At 38.9% G+C, this 14,815-nt stretch overlaps 1 non-coding gene across 1 annotated transcript; it reads right to left on the minus strand.

The window, feature by feature from the left end:
• Nucleotides 1–166: 166 nt before the first annotated feature.
• Nucleotides 167–273, minus strand: LOC128294337 (small nucleolar RNA R71). Its single transcript, XR_008284649.1, has one exon. It is a non-coding gene; the product is annotated as a small nucleolar RNA R71 (small nucleolar RNA).
• Nucleotides 274–14,815: the final 14,542 nt, after the last annotated feature.

Below are 14,815 nucleotides of genomic sequence, written 5' to 3' on the forward strand. Positions count from 1 at the left end.
AATTAATGGCGTTTCTGATGATGCCATACAGCTTCGGTTGTTTCCTTTTTCGTTGAGGAACAAAGCTAAATAATGGTTGAATTTGTTACCACGGGGGTCAATCACTATTTGGGAACAAATGGCCGAAAAGATTTTACTAAAATATTTTCCGCCGGCTAAAACTGCTAAACTACGTAATGATATCTCTTCTTTTGTGCAGATGGATTTAGAGACACTCTACGATGCATGGGAGAGACACAAGGACCTTTTGCAAAGATGCTCTCACTATGGGTTACCACTCTAGCTATAGGTTCAAACCATTCATAATGGCCTGAATCCTTCGACTCGACAAATGGTTGACGTAGCTACTGGTAGGACCATCAATAATAAAACACCTGAAGATGCCTATGAATTTATAGAGGAGATGTCACTAAATAACTATCAGTGGCAAGTCATGAGGACAAAGCCAACAAAAATAGCCGGTGTTTATAACGTCAATTCAGCCACCATGCTCCCTAATCAGGTAGAACTCTTGAATAAGAAAATTGATGGTTTTCTTAGTTCTTCACAGGTTCACCCAGTAATGCAGTGCGAAGCATATGGAGGTGGATCGAGCAATTCAGAATACCCACCTTATGGCCACAACATGGAGAACGAGTAGTTAAATTACATGGGTAATAATCCTCGATCTCAAAACAATCCTTATAGCAATACTTACAATGCAGGTTGGAGGAATCACCCAAATTTTTCATGAGGAGGCCAAGGAAATCAGAAACCACCACCCCCTCCAGGATTTCAGCAACCACCATACCAGCAGGATAAAAAGCTGAACCTTGAGGAGAAGCTAACCAAATTCATCTCGGTGTCAGAGACTCATTTTCAGAATACCGAGACGGCACTTAAAAATCAACAAGCATCAATCTAGGGGCTCGAAACTCAGATTAGATAGCTCGCCAAGTTGATTTCCGAACGACCACAAGGTAGCCTACCAAGCAATAATGAATCTAACCCAAGGGAGCAACTCAACACAATTTCTATTCATGATGAGGAAGGGTTAGTGGCAAAACCAAGGCCAGAACCGGTGGTAAGAAAAGGTAAGAATGAGGTAGGCAAAAATGAATGAAAATAGGTAAGTACAAAATATAAACCTCGTGTGCCATACCCCAATACGACAAGGAAAGACAGCTTAGATGAACAATTTGGTAAATTCCTTAAACTTTTAAAGAAACTACATATTAACCTACCGTTTATTGAAGCACTTTCGCAGATGTCGAACACAGTCAAATTTTTAAAGGAGCTTCTAGCACATAAATGAAAGTTAGATGAAAGGTCGCATGTGGAGCTGAACGCAGTTTGCTCAGCCATTCTTCAAAATAAGCCACCCAACAAACTAAAAGATCCAGGGAGTTTTATGATTCCTTGTTTAATTGGTAGTTTAGATGTTAATAATGCGTTGGCTGATCTAGGGGCTAGTATCAATGTTATGCCTTACAAATTGTTTAAGCAACTAGGTCTAAGGAAACCCAAACAAACTAGGATGAACATTCAATTAGCAGGTAAAACTGTCAGATTTCCTAGGGGTATCATTGAGGATGTACTCGTTAAAATTGACAAATTTATATTTCCAGTTGATTTTGTTGTTTTAGACATAGAAGAGGATAGTAATGTTCCTTTAATTTTGGAAAGGCCCTTTTGTAGTAACTACTAGAACAATTATTGACGTTGGCACAGGTGAACTCACACTTTGTGTAGGAGACGAAACAATTAACCTTCAAGCTCGCAACCCGAGCAACACATCAAAAATTGAAGGTGATTGTACAAATTATTCTACTAAGATTGATCATACAGTGCAACCTATTTTGCAGGAAACAAGTTCGAAGGACACACATGAGCCATGTTCAATCTACAACAAAGAATCTACCCATGAAGAATGAAGGTTACGAACCGAGGAGTTAGATGAATGGCTGACATTTAAACTGAGAAAACACGATAAACCAAAACTATGCCAGAACAAGCTCAATGCCTCACCAAAACAACTTAAGGTTGGAGATAAAGTTTCATTAGATACCGCAGATCCTCACATTAACACTGCCAAACTGAATGAAGAAATTCCTCTTACGGTACTTAGCATTTTCCCATTTGGTACAGTCGAGGTAAGTCATCCCGAATTCGACACCTTTAAGGTAAACAATACTAGCCTAAAACCTTATTTTGATGGGATTCATAGCAGGAATGAGGAGTATAAACTCCTCAAACCACCATGACCACTCACCAGAGAGGTAAGTTGAGCTTAGACTATAAATAAGCGCTTCTAGAGAGGTAACCCGAGCACTAACAATATTAATTTCTTTAAATTTTAGTTTCAACATATAACATACTAACCGACTCATGGAACGCAGGCTTTCTAAAGCACACACGGCCAGGCACACGGACGTGCATTAGGCCGTGTGAAAACAGGATGCGATAAGTCGCCACAGTCGTGCATTAGGACTGTGGGCGAACCTACCAAAATAACATGGGCATTCGCCACACCCGTGTCTAGAACCCGTGGTCGAACTTGTCAGATTAACACGGGTGTGGGAGAAGTGAACGAAGACAGACACGGCCATGCAACACGGCCGTGTGCACCCACATGCCCAAGGAGCACGGGCGTGGGCAAAATATCAGATGCGCCCAAATTCAAAATTCGCGAATCACACGGGAAAAAATTGGGGAACACAGGCGTGACCCCTAGCCATGTGTTCCAAAATCTATAAATACCCTTCACTATTCATCATCTTCTTCACCCAAAATCCTGAACCCTAGCCGCTGCAAGTCCACACGGCCTCCCTGTCACGCCCGTGCGCCGCCTCCAACTCTATTTTCGACACCCATTCTCATCTTTTTATCATTTGTTTACTCTTTTCCCTCTATTTTCTTCATCTCTTTTACTAATTTTATGATTCTTATGGTTTTATTTGGCAGATTTGGATTTATATTCATAGTTCTCACTATAGTCATGCTTATACGTTTATTCTTTGCCATTTTAGTCAATGCTTTCTGATGCATTCATTCTTTTTGTATGTTCCCATAGAGTCTAGTCCAGTCATTTCATGTTGAAAATAATCATGCTTTTATTATGTCAATTGCTATATAAACTTCTATCATTTAGATTAAACTGCTAAGTATTGTTAGTTGGACTGGTTAGTTTAACTATATTCATGACTACTTCTTTAGTTAGTTAGTTATGTTATATTATTTGTTTTTCTTGCATGCATACCATGTCAAGCTCATGTGGTAAGAAAACTGTCGTCCCCACTTTGAAAAAGCGGAAAGGGGCATCTTCCTCGGGCCCTACCGCAGAAATTCGCCACGCATACCTCCAATTTCCACCTGGCAATCAGGAGGAACTATTCCAAATCCTACGGGCCCGACCTTTAGGTGTGGGCTACTGCATTAACTGGACAACGCTTGAACAAGTCCAGTTGGCTGACGGTGTACGAGCACTCTTAACAATCGATCCATGGAACCTCTTCTTTGCAATCATCGAGGCGACGTACCTTGAGCTCACACTTGAAATTTGCTCGACATTCCATGTTCAAGACGTCATGACCAAATTTGATGATCCTAGAACAGTCCAGTTTTGTCTCGGTGGTTTAGTCCACCAGTTGAGTGTGCCCGAGTTCAGTATAGCTTTGGGCCTCTACACAGAGGAGTTCATGGATGAGAACGACCTCGACACTCTTCGTCGCCACATCCACTACTCTCCCTTGAAGTGTTGGTAAGCTTTGGTCCCCAGTTCAGCTACCTACGACCCGAGCCACTCCAAGGCATCAGCTCTCTCTCCCTTATTGAGGTACCTATACACCATCCTGGCACACACTTTGATAGGATGTCGAGAGAGCATTGGCGTCGTCAACACTCACGATGCCTACTTTCTATGGAGCATGGCGAACGGGTATGTACTCGACCTCGTCTACTTTATTGCCCTCGCCATTCGCCACCAGACAAAGTGGCATCGGAAGGGGGTCATCTCCATTGGCCCCTACGTGACTCGACTGGCACGACACTTCGGGCTCCTCAACACAGCAGCCCAATCATCCTCCCTTACTCTTATTGGCCAGATGTCCCCACAAGGCATCTCGAGCATGCTTAGTATGAGGATGGTCGAGAAGCACCGAGGAACCCACCCTCCTCAGTATCGCCTCGTCCAATCAGCCGAGGAGAAATACCCTGAGGACATTACTGATGATGTTGCTCCACATCATGAGGACCCACCGTCTCAGCCACCACTGCCCTCTCGTCCAGTTCATGCGGCAGCTTCATACGCTGACATCTCTGAGCACCTTACTCGATTCGAGCAACAATGTTTTAAGTGCTTCGATAACATTGATGCTACTTTACAGTAGACTTGTCATCACTTCCACATATCATCGCCACCCCCACCTCGCAAACCACCTAGCGATGAAGATTTATAAAGAGCTCCTCAAGCTCATCATCATATAGGAACTAAAAACTCCACCGGGAAAGGTTCTCCATGACTGCCATGTCCTGCTCAACCACGACCATAGCTACCACCAGATATAATATTCTTTTGGTGCAGGACTTATGGACTAATGAACCTCTAACACCACCGGAGTATCCTCCTCCACTCTCACGCCGATTATTCTCCAAAGCTCCAGTTCAAGGAATTCATTCATCATTCAGGAAGTTTCACTTCTCTCCCTATCTTATGATTATACATCTATCTTTTTTAATATATCTACCTTTGTACATTGAGGGCAATGTAAATCTTAACTGTGGGGGGTCTTTTATATCAAAAAAATCCCTAAATTTTGTTTTATTCTCATGTGATCTTCTCATATCATTATTAGAATGAATTCCAATTAGTCTATAATGTTTATTGATATATCTTTAATTAAAACATAGGCACTTATGCATTGATTGTTTAAACTTTATGACATTAGGGAATCAAGCATGATAAGTTGATTTTTGAAGAATTAAAAATATTTAGGTTGTTTCCCCAAGTTTAGGTATTATTTTGATTTGGAATTCACAAGCTTAAACATCAAAAAGTCATAATTTTTGTGAGATCTTGAGCCTTTAGAGCATCTATTATTTATTTCATGCTCACTTTCATTATGAGTGTGTCAGTATTGAATTGTTATTCTAGAACTTGCTTGATTATGCATGTCAAGACCACACCATTCGATTTGATATGTCAAAATGATAAAGCCACTTAGGTTTAACCCACTCACTCCATAAAAGCCTACCTTCACAATTAACCCTTAGTGAACCTCCTTGAGCCTAACAACCCATTCATTGATTTACCCTCAATATTAACCCATAACTCATTATTGTTAAAATCCCCTAAATTAATTTGATCCCTATTTTTGTCGAGATCTGAGTTGGAATAGTTGCTTAGCACTTGTTCTTAAAAATATATATATACATGTATACATATTAGTAGTAATGATCATCTGAGCTAAAGAAGTTAAATTCCATATTCTGAGAAAAAGCTCTTTTGTACGTAATTGATGACTAGTCATTTCTCTAGTTAGACAATTTTTCAATTCAATCTCGATTCTAACCCTTTCTTTTAGCTTGTGACCACACCCTCTAACCAAAGCCACGTTACAACCCTCTAAAGACCTTTTGATTGATTTTTCATCTCAATTTATAGTGGTGGAGATTTGATTTTCATGCAAGCCTATGGTAATGACTTTTCATTATTGACTATTGAGTGCTTCATTTATTGTACTTAAACACCTCGAGTGATTTGAGTGAATCTTTAGTAAGGATGTGAAACTCTGTGATATTTTGAATCAAAGGTAATTACTTAGATGAGGGGAGACACCTATGTTTTCATAATAAAATGCTCAACTTGGAATGTTTGAAACTTTCATGTTCTTTCAGTTGAATTTTCAATGTATGATTACCTATGGATTATTTTGAGATATTATCGATAGAAATTATAAGTTGAAAAGAATTTATTTTGATTATAAGTTGAGGATTTTGCTTGAGGACAAGCAAATGCTTAAATGTGGGGGTATTTGATAAACCGTAATTTATACATATTTCTATCCCGTGCTTAGCACATTTTATGGATGATTTTTCCTTAGATTTGGTGAATTCAATGCTCCTAATGCCTTAATTTCATGTGTTTATACTTAAGTGAGCATAGGAGAGTGAAAGGAACAAGAAACAGGCCAAAAACGAAGAAAATGGGCCAACATACAAAATCAACACGGCCTGGACTTCCTCACACGGGCAAACACACGGCCGTGTCAATTTGGAAGAATTGAATCACGACTCACACTGGTAGACCACACACCCGTGCCTATTTAACAGGCTTGACCACGGCCTGAATTAATCACATATAGGCGTGTCACACGGGCATGTCCCTGTCGAGCCCAAGCAGAGTCCTATTCGGAAAAGGATACTTTTGAGGGCTCTTAGGCATTCCAAAGCCTATATATACACCCTAGAAGAGGAGAAAAGGGGGGACGCAGAAGAGGAAGCAAGGAATTGCTCAAAGAAAGCCGATCAATCCATCTCAAAAGCCGGATTCACCATCAAGACTACAGATATCCCTTCAAATTCCCTCAGGAGTTTTGGGCTTTCTTATGTTTTGTTGTTTTTATTCTTTTCAGATGTTTTCTTTCATTATTATGAAATAAAACCCCTAAATACCTAAGGGGAATGAAACCTAAGACGAATCTTGTTATTATTATCTGAATTGTGTGATAAATATTTGACTTGTTCTTAATTATGTGTTCTTAATTCTTGTTTTGATTTTCCAGGATATTGATTCAAGTTAAGCTCTTATTCAGAGGAGGAATAGACCCTGTCTAAGAGTAAATTTTTCATAATTAAGCTGAGTTGATTGCGCGCCTAGAGATAGAGTGACAAGATTTTGCCAAATTAGGGTAAAACCTAATAAGGGGATCCATAGATTGAGTTGATGCAACCCTAGGGCATTAATTAGAAAGAGATTTCAATTATTCAAGCTACGGTTAGACGTTGTTAGTCTCGAGAGAGATAATAATATAACTTAGGCATCTCTATGGAACAGGTTGAATGAATAAATCATCCGATTCAGAGTCAAATAACAAGTGAAGTCTAGGTGGATTTTTCCTTAGGTATTGTCTTAATCAATCAAGTTTTCCAAAAAGTATTTTCCCCAAATTTCTTTTCTGTGATTTCTTAGTTTAATTAATTAGTCAGACAAACAAAACCCTTTTATTTTTTTAGGCTAGATAATAAAAAGAAAGTTGATACTAGAACTTTTAGTTCCTTTGGGTTCGATAATCTGGTCTTGCTAAAGCTATACTATTGTTCGATAGGTACACTTGCCTTCATCGTGATAATAGTTAGTGTCAAGAACGATTGATTATAAATATTTAAAAACTATCACGAATATCACGTACCAATGCCTCTAATTGTAGGATTTGTTAAAAAGATGAGAAATGAGAGATAAAGTCAAGGCTACGCCATAGGAGTGGCAGTCCATGGTGATGTGCATACAGAGAAGAGAAGTTTACATGAGAGAAGCCTACCCAAAAAATGGGAAAATAAATCATAGTCTATGCCAAGAAAGGTTATAATAGCATAAGTTTATATAAGAAGCCTTATGGTGAAGCTTAAGTCTGTGCATGAGATGTACTACTTAGTATAGTAATTGTGATAAGACAAATACAATAGTTGCAATATTTAGATTGTAAACACGATTTTTACACTGTACAGAGAGTTATATGTAATAAGACTGTACGAGGCAATTTAATAAACAATGGTAGAAATTTTTATTAAGACATTGCTAGTCTAGTATAAAGGTGAATAGAAGAGTCTAGGAACATATGTCCTTAGGCATAACTCCTAATACTCAAACTCAGTCGATCGGGTCAAGTGGGGGGCATTACATCTCCTATATCTCCCTATAAATAGATGGCACTAACAGAACTATTAACAAAAGTTTTATATTTCATTTTTGTGCCAGAAAGTAGTGAGAATTATTTTCTTAGAATAAATTATATTTTTTGAGAATTATGATTTTTACAGGTTTCTATTAAGATTACTACTTTCCTATTGTAACACCCTAAACCTGGCCTAGAAGTTAGGCTCGAATCTGACGTGTCACATTGAAGTGTTTTTCGAAAACCATGTTTTCATTAAAAACCCTTCTCATTTGAAAACTTGAGTAAAATCCCAGTTACATTAGTTAATTTTATAAAGAGGTACATTGAAAAGTTATTAATTCTATTCCCAAAGTTTCTTTTAAGTTGTAGAAGCTAATTTTAAAAATAAATGATTTACGAAAACGTGATGTTAAAAACTAAGTTACGAAACCATTCCGAGAACGTTGCGGAAACGTAGCATTGTTTAGAAACAGTGATAAATCGAAGTAAATAAAACCCAAAGTTAAAATCCAAAAACTTTAAGAGGCCATATTACAAAAGTTGAAAACCCAAAACGGAATCTAAAACATAAATAAAGTCCAAAGGCAGTCGTGTGGCCATCTACGAGTCCCTCGCAGCACCTATCCTCCTAATGATGAGGATTACCTGCACAGTTAATAAACGGGGTGAGTGTGTGAAAACTGTGACAGCCCAAAATAGACCCTAGCCGGAATGTGGTTTCGGGACCACTAAACCGAGTCATAAAAATAATTAATTGTTATATTCTATGCTTACTATGTGTGTGCATGCATATGTGGAAATTTCATTCTCTAATTTTACCCATTTGTATGAGAAAGTATTAAATAGGGATCAAAGTGAAACATGGTGAAATATGATAGGCTAATTTTAAATGGCTTGTTAGTACATGTTAACAAAAGGTGGAGTTTCATGTCAAATAATCCCTTCCTAAGGAGGAGTGGCCGGCCATGACAAGGTTATGGGCAAGGGAACATGTTTCCAACATGTTTTGCTAGTGGTGTATGTAGGAAGTCATAAAATAAAGACTAGCATTAAAGAAAAAAAAATTGTTCATCCATTCTAAACACTTTGGCGAATGTCCTAAAGAAAGAAAAGAAAAATTTGTTCATCCTTTCTCATCTTCTTGGCGAAAATACTAAGGGAAAAGGGGAGGATTTTTGCTTCATGCTTGGGTTGGAAGAGACCTAGAAGGAGATTTGGCTAAGTTTGCATCAAGATTAAGGTATGTATGAGGTTGTGTTGGGAGTTTCATGCATGGTTTGGTTGCTAATTTGATGTGCATGTTAGCCATGGCTCAAATCCTTGTTATGCCATGGAAATGGTATTTGGCCAAAGTTGTTATGGTGATAAAGCCATTGCATGCTAAGTGTGAAGCTTGATGATGATGCATGCAATGATGGATTGTCTACTCTTGAGTAAGATTTTGAGTTTTCTTTTGTGTTTAACCATGATTGAAGTTGAATGGAGCATGATTGTCATATTCGCCATGATGCATTCATGAGCATGGTTCATGCTTCTTGCATGTTAGTTAAAATTTGTATTTTGGATGGCTATGGACACCTTGAAATTGCCATGCTCATATTGTATATATATGTTTGCACATGATGTTTTGGCTATGAATTAAGTGATGAATATATTGGTTTAAAGAAGAAGATGTGGAAGAATGCTTGTGAAATTGCAAGCACAATTCGCCTAGCACACATATAAGTGCTTGATGCTATATTATAAGTTTTAATACAATGTGCAAAGCATTAACTAGTAAAATGCATGCTGTTTTTGTGAGGTATTAAGTGCAAAATTGGCCTCAACATGTACATGAATATTCGGCCTTGGGTAGCCTATTGAAGGCCTTAGCTTTTCCTTGATGCTCAAATAAATTGTATTGAATTGCTTGATGTAGTATAAAATGTGCATGACCATTGTGTATTCAAGCTAAAGAGTGGCCATATGACCATTTAAACTCCTTGTCATATTCGCCATAAGCAAGCACAATGAGGTTTTAATAAATTGAATTTGTTTGAATTAGCTCAAGAGCTAAGAGGGCCACAATTGGACAAGGGGAAGGAAAAGGTGATCGAATAGCCGAAAAAGCCGTTCGACAACATCCGAGGTAAGTCCTCAAGAAGTGACCTTACTTGAATTATGTGAGATGAAGTATGGATGTGTATGATTATTGATTTATGTGTGTATGAGAAATTGAATGATACCCGGGCTAAGTCCCAAGGCGAATATGCTTGTGAATATATGTGCGTTTGAGCTTTAGTAACGAAAATGAAATATGTATGTCCAATGATTATTGATGTATGTGTACATGAGAAATTGAATGATATCCGGCTAAGCCCGAAGACAATTATGCTGTAAATTATATCCGGTTAAGACCAAAGGCAATTGTGCTAGTGGCTATATCCGGCTAAGACCAAGGCATTCGTATGCGAGTTATTCTATCCGGCTAAGACCAAGGCATTTGTGCGTGATTATATCCGGTTATATTCGAAGAATCTTGGGCTGGAGGTGAGTGTTGGTTGCTGTAATGAATTCAATTAGTACACTCGAAAAGCCCAAAGGATAAGGTACGTTATATGTGCATTGGAAAGTCGACATGTTTGAGCAACATTCGCTCAATCGACTAATGAATTTCAGTTATTGAATTGATTGATACTTTGTGAAAGTATATAATGATGAAGTGTGAAGTAAGAATGTGTATTAATGAAATGATGCATTTGGCTATGTGAATGTATTGCTGTAATTAGAGTTGATTATATTCCTTGAGACTTACTAAGCATAAAAAATGCTTACCCGTTACTTTGGCTCTCTGTTTTATAGATTTCGCCGATAGCAATCGGATTCGGGATCAATAAAGTCGAAGTCATCCACACTATCCACGCCTCTATTTTGGTATAAATTTTGGTTGAACTTTGAAATGGCATGTATAGGACTACCCTTGTTGGTTGAATATGTTGTGATGTATATATATACGGCCATGCGAAAATGGCTCGTAAAAGTGAAGTATCGACTTAGACTAATTGTGGTTTGTATGTATATATTTGGTGTCATGATGTGGCTATGGCTTGGAAATGGGAATGTTGGTCATATGATCAGCCATTGGCATGGTTAAAATGATCATATATGAACCTATGTATGGCAAGACTAGTTGGTTCATGGAGACTACCAAATAGGTAAGACCTACCTTAAAAACAGATGCTGCCAGCTGCAGTGACGTGAATGTGAAAAATCACCAAAATTCGTAGGAATGGAATTAAATAGTGAATAAGCTATGTAAATGAACCTTGATGAGTCTATTTTCATATGGAAGAAACGAAATGGTCATAGGAGTTACATGTTAAGAGATATTAAAGCTATTGTGAGACAGGGCCAGAACGGTTTCTGGGTTCCCTGTCGCAACTTTAAAAATTTACTATAAATTATCCAAAAAGAATTAGGAGACATACCTTATATGTACAGATTCCATTTTGAGTCTAGTTTCATTAGATAAAACGGCACCAGCATTAAAGCCCTGTACAGAGAGATATTCAAGTTATACCGCGCGAAGGTCAGAGCAGTCGATCCCTGTAACATGGGTGACTTTAACTAATAAACTGTACCAATTGGCCCGACCAAAAATTCTAGAAATAAATCCATGGATGGATATATGAGTCTAAATTCAGGGAAAATTTACGAAACCAATTTCTGAGTTTTGAAACTCGAGATATGATTTTTAAGGCGAACGTGATGCAGTTTTCCAGCCTGACTGGAAATGTCAAATGGATGGGCAAAACAAGTGAACTTGGCTTGTTAACCCCTCGTGTCTGACACCGGCGATGGTCTCGGGTTCGGGGTGTTACAAAAACCCATTGTGTAATCCCCTTCCCAGAGTAGTAGTTAGTATACAAACTAGGCCAAAGCCCTTTTAACAGTAACATTATAGACCAGTTCAAAGCATACGTGGCCGAAAGCCCATTACAATATCATTTGGGTCTTAGCTCAGAACAGTAACAAAACAGAATGTGTAAATGCATGGAAGCATGCTATCCCATCCAACCCTACACTTGCCTCCGTCCAACCCTGCACTACCTGTGGGGAATAACTCACTCACGCCATCCCCGCACTCTAGAATTAGCATCGATTGCGGCACTATACAGTATTTACAGCAGAGCTGCCAGTATATATACGGCTTTAAGCCTTCAGTAGAGGTATTATAATTGGCACAAAGCTATCGGTAACTGAAATAAGTTCGGTACATAGCCATCAGCTACAGTAATATAATCGGCACACAGCCATGGGTAAATATGATCAACTCAGAGTCATCAATAAATATGATAGGCACATGGCCATTGGAAAATACATTTGGCACAAAGCCATAGTCAAGATGGCATAGAGCCATTTTTAGATTAAGCGGCACTAAGCTGTCCATCGGTCCACAGTCGTCTCGTACGACCCTAACATATCAATACTGGATCCACAATCATCTTGTGCAACCCGTGCGACCTTATCAGAACAATACTTCCTCCATATCCATGTCCCAACCCCATGCAATATGTCGTGTATGTCATGCTCAATCATCACACGTGTATGCAGGATGGGCAAGCTCAGTAATAATCATTTAAACATATATTAAAAGCATATCAGTCTTACAACCACAATCAAGTAAGTTAAAACACAGTCATACAATCACAGTTAAATCAGTCAAATTTATAGTCTAAGTTGGTCATTTACCCACAATGGCGAAACAGTCATTTTACCCTACAGGGGTATTTCGGTAATTTTACAAATTCGGGTATTCGATAATTTTACAAACTAGAGGTATTTTGATAATTTTTTAAACCGGGGGTATTTCAGTAATTTTACAAATCGGGGGTGTTTCGGTAGTTTTACAAACCGGGGGTATTTTAGTAATTTTACAAACTAGGGGTATTTCAGTAATTTTACAAACCGAGAGGTATTTCGATAATTTTACAAATCGAGGGTCTTAACGACCCAACCGAGGGTCCATTATCGCCTCAAGCAACCTAAGTAACCTAAACAAACATAACGGTGCCCACTCTTGGCCCAAGTGGGCCCACACACTCGTGTAGCCCATTTGCCCAAAAACAGCCACTGCTATGCAAGCGTCACAGTCCAAACAACACTTACCACATCACATACATTTTATCTGTATGGGCCCACGAGCCCATTGGGCCCACACTGCTCATTTTGGCCTAACGAGGCCCTAAACATCCAAAGGCCACGAGAGCGTGGAGGCCTCTACAGTCTAACGCCCATGCTCATAGGCTCGGTTCACCACACATGCGATTGCTCGCTCGTGTGGCATCATACACCGTATATCTGGCTTTTTGGCATTTTGCTGATCTACAGTCACTGTAGTGTAAATAACACATACTTCCCGCTTTTAAATGATTATCAAAAACTGCACACAAATACACACACTTTCAACTTTCCTGTTGATCATCAAACATAGCATACGGTTACACGCCTGATCACGTAGAGTACAAAGAATTCACGATTTCCAAAACCTCTATTCAAACATAACATTCAGTTAATCACTAATCAAATAGTGTAAAAAAAACCCTCTTAATCGAAGATCGACTACCACTTGCCTTGAGTAGATCGGTCGACTGTGATTTTCCTACCAAATCCAAAGTTTGGTACAGTCACCCTTTCGCAACCTGGCAGAAAGTCCTGAACCGCAGACACCCTACGTCGCTTAAACTTGGGGGCAAAGGCTACGCGTCCACTCTCAGTCGGCACCACTACCATCACTTTATTGCTAGAACCCCCTTTGCTCATAAAATCTACGTATTCTTTCCAAAGCTTCAACTTTTACACGAACGGTTAACCAAACATCAAACTCCATAACCCCACTTAATTTTATCTAGGATTAACGTACTTACCAATAGAGAATGTACAATTGTAGGGACAGGGTAATCGGCTAAGCGCCCTAATTACAGAAATTGAGCCCCTAATAACAATCGCATGAACAAGGAATTAAAAGGTGTTAGACGATTACTACCCCATGGTAGGAAAGTGAGAAGAAAAACACTCGGCCTAAGAGTTACGAAAAGCCGAATCTTTGAGAAGAAACCAAAAGAGATTCGGCTAAAGGGAAAACAAACCATGGAACACTTACCCAATAAATCAAGGAATTTTCAGCAGCACTTCAGCAAGAATCGGCTAAAGGAAAGATAAGAAGAGAAAAGAGAAGATAACCAGTCCTTGATAATTTTGGCCACTCAAAGACAAAGGGTAATCGGTTTGGATAACAGAGAAGAAGAAGTGAACACTACTTAGGATATTCGGCCAACAAAGAAAGAGAGGGAAAGATTCGGCTTGCCAAAGAACACAGGAGTGGGAAGAATGAAATTGGGAAAAGGAGTATTCGGCTTTAAAGAAGAAAAGACAAAGAAGAGAGAAAGATGACAAGTGCATACCAAAAGATCGCCTCAGTTTTAACCCAAAAATGCACAGCACACAAGAAGAATAATTGCTGACAAAATGGAAAGAAAAAGAGAACAAAATAAAACCTGAAAGACCTCCCCTAAAGGCTCTCAATTGTCGAAATGAACACTCCCCTCCCCAAAGCCAAAATTATGAGTTTTCCCCAAGAAAATTCGGCACAAACCTACCCACTCTCAAACTCCTCTTTCCTTTCCTAAAATCCCTCCATAATCCTCTCCTTGATTTCCTCCACAAATCACTCCAACTTCCCATTCAAACTCTATTCAAACTCCCATGACCAATTCAATCTCAGAGTCTCAATCCAACTCCACCTCCTTCCAAGCTTAGCCAGCAAAATAAATAATCCATTTCGTATCCCAATACTTGAACCTCAGACTTCACAGTTACGCAACACGCCACCTTGCCACTCCACCACAGGCTTTTTCTGTGTCATAAATCATCCACAATTATTTATAAACCTAAATGCCAGA

This window comes from Gossypium arboreum, chromosome 6 (assembly GCF_025698485.1).
Source record: "Gossypium arboreum isolate Shixiya-1 chromosome 6, ASM2569848v2, whole genome shotgun sequence".
Taxonomy (NCBI): domain Eukaryota; kingdom Viridiplantae; phylum Streptophyta; class Magnoliopsida; order Malvales; family Malvaceae; genus Gossypium; species Gossypium arboreum.